This window comes from Triticum urartu, chromosome 6A, assembly GCF_056163025.1.
Source record: "Triticum urartu cultivar PI428250 chromosome 6A, HENAU_Tu73, whole genome shotgun sequence".
Taxonomy (NCBI): Eukaryota; Viridiplantae; Streptophyta; class Magnoliopsida; order Poales; family Poaceae; genus Triticum; species Triticum urartu.
Genome location: NC_141878.1, coordinates 18,492,993 through 18,501,828, shown reverse-complemented (window position 1 = coordinate 18,501,828; position 8,836 = coordinate 18,492,993).

Here is an 8,836-nt window from a genome sequence, read left to right as displayed (position 1 = left end):
TGCATACAACATTCTCCTAACAATGAAAAATAGCTGCAGAATTTGAGATCTAATAAGAAACCATGCATATAGCATTCTCATAACAGCAAAACTGAGATATATTTGGGAAGGGAAAATGACGAGTATCAACCCCGTGCAAGATAACAGAGCAACTATGTCAAAGTTATTCAGATTTCATGATGTGTGAGTCACATTATACATGCATCAAGCATCAGGCGACCAAGCAAACTGTTCTGGAATAGATACAAAACAAGCATGTATTACCATCTTACTTGTAGCAAGTACATAAAGGTAATCACTTAACAAGCAGCGCGAACATGAACGAGTCACATAAATAAGTACAATCCAATATCCCAGCTGAGAGCGAACATGTATTTGACATTTCAAGGTAGCACTAGTATATTTTAACTTATCTTGCAACCATCAATATAGTTTGCTTATAAGAAAACATATGGTATGATGCTTATGAGCTAATGACTGTAGCAAGAGTGCTCCCAGCACAATATCACAATTCTGCATTTCTAGCCAGCACAAGGGTTCAGCAAGCCAATGCACAATATCACAATTCTGATAACAGTTTCAATTTTGAGTACACATAATTAAAATATGCAAATTGATTGAGCTATAATAGTTTTGATGTATTTTTATAGTTATGTAGTTCTGCTAAAAGCAAGTTGGAAACTATTATTAGCAAAACATTTTAGCACCTACTCAATGTTTATATCCAAAATTTAAGCATCCAGTTTGTTAGACAAAAGAAATATATGCAAGCAACATCACGAAGAACTCTCCATAAGTTAATTTTCCCAGATGAATTGGACTGTACAACAAGCTCACTTTTGAAAACAAATTACACCAGGCCTGATACACCAAAGAAGAACCTGGAAAAAATGAAGTTCAACTCCTCATCAGCATAACATCAAACATGTTATGGGCAGAATCTAAATAGAAGCACACATTTATTTGGGAATGATGCAGCTACTGATCCGAGAAAGGGAGAGGAGCAGTACCACCCCATGACCAACAGTATAAAGGGAGATGAAAGGCAGCTCTACCTGTTGTTGAAGTGTGTGCGTAGCAAGTCACCAGAGAGCAGTAGCGTGCGTGCGTGCAGCAGACATGAGAGAACTAGAGAGCTGCTCGCATTCGGCAGGAAGGGCAGGTTGGCCGCCATGCCAGCTGGGCTTCACTTGCTTGCCAGGAACCACCAACGACAAGCTGCAAATGGTTATGGTCATCAGCAACTCGACAAGGCAGAGCAACCAACAGCTTGTAAGTAGTAAATTGCAGCGTATCTCAAAGGCAAAACGTGCCTTAAAATTAAGACTAGCCAGATGTGGTGCTATCTTCTCAAGCAAGGATCGAATCCATGACAAATCTATCTACATGTACAGGATTAGAGCCGGATTTCTCCGTAAATTCGTGTCAGCAATAAGCAAGCAGTTGCGCATGCGGAAGCTCAAACAAGGAATGAATGAGAGCGACTAGCAGAACTGCAGAAGTAGCAACGCGAATCTACTCGACGCATTGGAAAAAAAATATATCCCCAGCCCTCCCCTTTTGGGCAGGGACACGCCGGCTACGAGATCTGGAGCTCGGCCACCCAGCAGCACGCGAAGGCAGGACTGGGCCGGAGCACCGAAAGCGCAGCGACTCCGACGAAGACAGGCACCTAGGCTTGACTAAACCGTCAGCAGCGGCGTAGGCACGGGCAGGCAGGTAGGCAGGCGGGCGGCCGAATCCGACGGGGATGGGCCCCGCGCAAGGAGGCGCCCGGCGAGCCGCGCCAAGGGATCGGGGAGATCCGAATCGGGAGGCGTGCCAAGCGGGTCGCGATCTGACCGGCCCAAGCGCGGAGACGCGGGCCGCTAGGAGGCGAGCGGGGCGGATCGGGAGGGACTGCTTACCGCGGCCGGGCGGTCGGGGCGAGGAGACGGCGAGGTGCCTCCCTCCTGGCGGAGATGCGCTCGACGAACCTTGCGGAGCAGGACCACGTGTTTGACCTCGAGCACGGGTGGTTAGGATTTGGTGCTCAGGTGGATGACCTCGAGCATGAAGTGCTTGTGGGCGAGCACGCAGTGGTGGCCTTGGCGTCTGCAGAGCAACATTCATCGCGAGGCCTGTGGATGGGCGCGGGAGAGGGGGGTCGAACTCCGCCAGAGGGAGGTGGCTGACGCGCGCAGGAATGGAGATGGCCGGGGCGGGAGGGCAAGGTGGATGGCGCAGGAATGGAGATGGAGGGCGGGAGTGCGGGAGGCCGGATTGGATCTGGGAGGAAGAACACGGATCTGGGTGGGCGTCGCTGCGGGACGGGGAGGAGGTGGCGGCGGCGAGGAGCCGAGGAAGGAGGAGTGCGGGTTAGGGTTTGGGAAGGATGGGATCGGGGGTGGGTGGGAGACGAGAGGGGGTGTGGGAGGGATGGGATCGGGGTGGGTGGGTCTGTGTGGTTTCCCCTTTTCATTTTCTTCTTTTTTGTTCTCTATAGATAAATGGATGGATGGATGTGGGATGATGGATGGATGGATGGGCACCATGTCATCAATCTGTGTCAAACCAACTCCACCAATGGGAATAAAGTATATGTGATTTGTGTATTTTATTTTGTTTTTCTTCTACTTTTGCACATGAAAAATTAAAAAAATGGTCTCACATTGTGAACAAGTTTGTATCTTGAATGACCAAAAATGTTGACTAAGGAATTTTTCATTTTCTTTGCATGAAAAAATCATTTTCCATTTTTCGAATGCCCAAAATGCGGTTTTTTTGTGAAGAACCTACCAAATAATTGTTGCAAAATTGGACCAAAACAATTTTATAAAATATTAGACCATATTTAATTCACAATTAACCAAATGGAAGGGTGTCAAAAGCTTTTATCCACCTCTCGTGAAAAAGACAAATTTCTGCCGATTCAGCTGGAAGCGGGTCAAATTTGAACTGGAGCTGCCTCATAGTTTGCTCTTTATTTTTTCCAAAAATCATTTCTAGGTACATAAGTATCTATTTAATCAGAGAAACATCAAAAGTTTTGCAAGATTCAACCACTAGCTAGGAACGGTCAAGTCCGCCGTTTTGACCGCATTTTGAAACGGGCAGAAAAATTTCAAAAAAAATCAAAAAATTGGGAAACATTCGCATTGTGTCATTATATGTGACCAAGTTTCCAGGAAAAATAATAAACTTGTAATATGACAATTATTTTAAAGAAGTGTTCTCAGAAATGAGCTATCACGCGTGAAGATTCAGGGTTTTCAAGCCAAACGATCAATCTTATGGCCACATTCATGGCATAGTTTGTTCAAATGATCTCATATTGTGCACAAGGGTGCATCTTGGAATTCCAAACAATGTTGCCTAAGGGAGTTTTCATTTTCTTTGCACGGAAAATTCATTTTCCATTTTTCGAGTGCCCGGATTGAGTTCTTTTTGTGAAGGACCTACCATATATTTGTTGCAAAATTGGACCAAATTATTTTTATAAAATACTAGGCCATATTTGATTAACAATTGACCAAATGGTTGGGTGTCAAAAGTTTTGATCCATCTCTCGTGAAAAAGACAAATTCTCGCTGATTCAGCTAGAAGCGGGTCAAATTTGAACTGTAGCTGCCTCACAGTTTGCTCTTTATTTTTTCCAAAAATCATTTCTAGGTACATAAGTATCTATTTAATCAAAGAAACACCAAAAAAATTCCAAGATTCAACCACTAGCTAGGAACGGTCAAGCCCGCCGTTTTGACTGCATTTTGAAACGGGCATAAAAAATTCAAAAAAATCAAAAAATTGGAAAACCTTCACATTGTGTCATTATATGTGACCAAGTTTCCAGGAAAAATAATAAACTTGTAATACGGTAATTATTTTAAAATAGTGTTCTCAGAAATGAGCTATCATGTGTGAAGATTCATGTATTTCAATCCAAACGATCAATCTTATGGCCACATTCATGGCATAGTTTGTTCAAATGATCTCATATTGTGCACAAGGGTGCATCTTGGAATTCCAAACAATGTTGCCAAAGGGAGTTTTCATTTTCTTTGCACGGAAAATTCATTTTCCATTTTTCGAGTGCCCGAAATGAGGTTTTTTTTGTGAAGGACCTACCATATATTTGTTGCAAAATTGTACCAAATCATTTTTATAAAATACTAGGACATATTTAATGCACAATTGACAAAATGGTTGGGTGTAAAAAATTTTGATCCACCTCTCGTGAAAAAGGCAAATTTCCGCTGATTCAGGTGGAAGCGGGTCAAATTTGAACTGCAGCTGCCTCATAGTTTGCTATTTATTTTTTTCAAAAATCATTTCTAGGTACATAAGTATCTATTTAATCAGAGAAACACCAAAAAAATTCCAAGATTCAACCACTAGCTAGGAACGGTCATTCCCACCGTTTTGACCGCATTTTGAAACGGGTATAAAAAATTCAAAAAAATCAAAAAATTGGGAAACCTTCTCATTGTGTCATCATATGTGGCCAAGTTCCTAGGAAAAATAACAAACTTGTAATACGGCAATTATTTTAAAAAAGTGTTCTCAGAAACGAGCTATCATGTGTGGAGATCAATGGCTTTCAAGCCAAATGATCAATCTTATGTCCACATTCATGGCATAGTTTGTTCAAATGATCTCATATTGTGCACAAGGGTGCATATTGGAATGGCAAACAATGTTTCCTAAGGAAGTTTTCATTTTCGTTGGACGAAAAAACCATTTTCCATTTTTCGAGTGCCCGAAAGGAGGTTTTTTTGTGAAGAAACTACCAAATAATTGTTGCAAAATTGGACCGAATCATTTTTATAAAATACTAGGCCATATTTAATGCACAATTGACAAAATGGTTGGGTGTAAAAAATTTTGATCCACCTCTCGTGAAAAAGACAAATTTCCGCCGATTCAGTTGGAAGCGGGTCAAATTTGAACTTCAGCTGCCTCATAGTTTGCTATTTATTTTTTCCAAAAATCATTTCTAGTTACATAAGGACCTATTTAATCATAAATACATGGTTTGGTGGCGACACGTCAAGGTTTGGGTGGTGGCCGAGGGCCTCAACTCTAGAGCGCGTAAACTCGCATGCCCGTCGCATGGTCACCGCGTGACCGTAATGTTGCCATGTGTTCTGGGCGGCTTAGGCATGTCTAGTGGGTTGGGCACTCCCAAGGTTGGTGCTAGGAAGAAAATTACAACATAAGATTCTCACGAGAAGACCGATCGATGCTCAAACATGAATTAGCAGGCAAGTGTTTGATTAGTGGTACGGGAAATGCACATGGCCAATGGGCGTGAGTTTTGGCTGAGGATGATCATCTACTAAGGAGAATGTCTCCACAAATTTTTAGCTCAAAAGGAGGAACCTAGGTGGTACTTGCTTTGCAAAGTACCACGCTGGACAAAAATATGAATGTTGAAGCTGGGCTCAAAATAATGAATGGATTGAGCTGAAATTTTGTGGAGGATGGTTTTTTGGGAATAGGAAAGCATTGTAGAAAATTGATACCATTTGGACATGCCAAAGTAGTACTTCCTTCACAATGCTCTTCTATGGACAGAAACTTGGGAAAACTAGTGAGAGAGATTGGATGAATGAAATGAGCTCAAACTTGGTGTAGGTAAGTTACTTAGGTATGGTCATGCGCTGGTCAATTTTTAGATCATTTGGGTAAGCCTAGCTAGTACTTACTTCACAAAGCTTCTCTCGAGGTAGAAACTTTGGAAATTTCCCGAGAAAGATTTACTAGGAAAATTGAGCTGTATATTATCATGTGGCAATGATTTGGGTATGGAAGAGTGCCCGAAAAGTTTGAGGGTAATAGGAGGGGTCTATATAACACTTGCTTTGCAACGTGCCAATTTGGCCATAAAATATAAATTGAACCTGGGCTCACATAGATGATTTGACTGAGCTGCAATTTGGAGGAGGGTGATAATTTGGGCATATGAAGAAACTGTATAAATTTCATGTCATTTAGAGATATAAAAAAGGTACTTCCTTCACAATGCTTCTAGGTGGACAAAAACTTTGGAAATTTGCCGAGGAAGATTTGCTAGGCAAATGGAGCTGAATTTTGTCATGCGGTAATGATTTGGATAGGAAAGAGTGCCCAAAAATTCGTAGGGCAATCAAGCATATATAAATAGCACTTCCTTCATAAAGTGTTGTTGTGAACATAATAGGAAAATGAATATTGTTGAATTAGTTTTGAACTAGGCAAGGAAGGATTTTTACATATTTGATGAAGATATGACCCAAAGAATTTATGAGATTTTTTTAGGAATTTTGGGAATGATAGAAATATAGGCTGCTTCACAACCTAGGGCAAAAACTGCCACATGGACATGACACATAGGCAAAACTGATGAGATGGCGCCTAGTCATCACAACCCACCACAATCTACAAGGTTATGACCATCTATATTGGTCATTAACAACTAGAAATAAGGCAGCGGACTAGCACTGTTTGCTTTGTGACCATTTCGTGTAAGGAAATTACGACCTTTCTGACCAAAATGGTCGCAATGGTTTAGGGTTTGAAGCCCCCTGAACAGCTTTTGACCAATTGGTCTAAAATGGTCATAAATTTATGACCAATTCTTCGAGGGTCACTGACAGAAGGTCATAAGTTGACATATTTCTTGTAGTGATCAGCCTTGCCGGTGCCCCGACACAATATATTGATTCAACAAACTCTGGAGCTGAACATGGCACAAAATGAAAAGGAAAAACAAACATAAACCTTCTATTAATGGACGCAGTACAGCTCAGGTGGGTGGTTTTGGGACCCAGGGAGAGGAGAAGATCGACGCCGCGGGCCGTGACGTGAGTGTTTTGTGACCCAGGGAGGAGAAGATCCATAATTTTATCAGTCATCACTAGCATCTATTCTTGGTGGCCTAACTGATTCGTAGCCCACATGGCATTGCCAGATCAGATCCTGCCCTTTAATCTTTCAAGACGCGTTGTTTTTCCTGGGATGGGTGCCTGCACCCAGTAGGCATCATTGACACTTGACTTGAGTGTGATAATTCCTGTTGGTTTATGCAATAATCCCCACTTGTTTATGCAGGAGGTGTGTAGGTAGGTTATGTGTGATGATTGCTCACCGATAATGCACTATGCTAAACTGTTTGGTGGTCTCTTGTGCCATGTCTATGGTGCGAGCGGGCAGGCAAAGTTAGCAATCATGTGTACGTAGATGGTATGATCATCGAAGAAAAGAACAAGAACACGCACATGCAACAAGGAATGAACAAGTAGGAAAAGAGCCCGGGACAAATTGAAATCTAGCAAATCAGTCACCGCTGAGCAAGAAGGCAAAGATGCAGAGGAGCCTGTGTATGCGGCGGCCGCTCGTGCCTAAACATTTTCATCGTCTGCTGCATTTCTGGACTGCGCTTAAAAGTTAAAACTCGGGTACGTAGGACCCCTAGCCGTTTGTGGCTTTCATTTTCTGCTTTTGAACTCTAGTATTCCTGGTTGATCTGCAACAAATCAAAAAGGCTTCACCATTGATTGATGCAAAAACATAAAAGACTTCACCATTGATTGATGGATAAACATAAAAGACTCTAACTGAACATGGCATGGATTAAGAAGACATAAACTCTTGCTATTTACTACTCCCTCCGTCCCATAATGTAAGACGTTTTTTGATACTAGTGTAGTGTCAAAAAGCGTCTTACATTATGCGACCGAGGGAGTAGTAGAAGCTCCGTAGGGACCAAGTCCTTTTTTTTACTTGAGAAGTCCTCCTTTTTTTGCAGGGAGTGGACCAACTCCTCCTATTCTATTCCTCCGCGCGTTGGAGGCCCATCTCGTGGTTTCTGATCTTTTTTTTCTCGCCAGGCCGCTTGAAAGAGAGTGGCCTGGGCAGGGCCACGCCCTGGTTCAAGCCTTTTTTTAGTTCTCCCGGAAATATTATCATCTCGCATATATTTAATTATTTATTTTATGCCAAAAAGTTTCGCATATATTTTTAATAACATCTAAGTAGTTTAAACAATAAGAATTTTATTATGCACAAAAATGAAAAAAGTATATGTAATCATACATATCAATATTCATAATGTATTTAAAAAAAATCACCACATACTTAAAAGATATCATTTGTACTTTAAAAATACATACCACTATTTGTTTGTAAAACTACTCAATTTTATTTTGTGAATGTTTAGCACGTATCTATAAAATGCTCATCTCATCTTCAAGCAATGTTCACCTCATATAAAAATGTTGATCACCACTAAAAATGTACATGAATAAGAAAATTATAAAATCATTTCGAACATTAGGAAATCTGCACAAATTTTGATAAACGTTCATTGGTTTTAAATAATTCTAGAAGTAAATATGTTGACGAACTTATGGGGACATGATTTAAAAAATGCTCAAGAAACATAAAAAATAATTTATTTTTTTCCAAATACTCACAAAATTAAAATTGTAAAATTTAAAAATATAAATAGAACACTTAAAATATAAAAGGGTAATAAAAATAATAAATGAGAAAGGAAACACAGTATAAAAATAAAAAATAAGAAAAGTAGACACACTAACATGGGTAGGGCTTTGTACCGTCGTTCTTCCAATTTTTTTCTTCCTGTTTTTGTTTCATTTGTATTTTTGCTAAGTTTTAAATACACCAGTTTTCAAACTAAAGTAATTTTTTATCTATGGAAAATAAAAAATGCCTGCGCATATGTAACAAATGTTTATGTAATTTTTTAAAAATATCGTCGTGTACTTAAAACATGTTCATCATGTATTTAAAAATATTGATCTTTATTTGAAAATTGTTTGACATATTTTTCTAAAATAAAATAATAGGGGAAAAT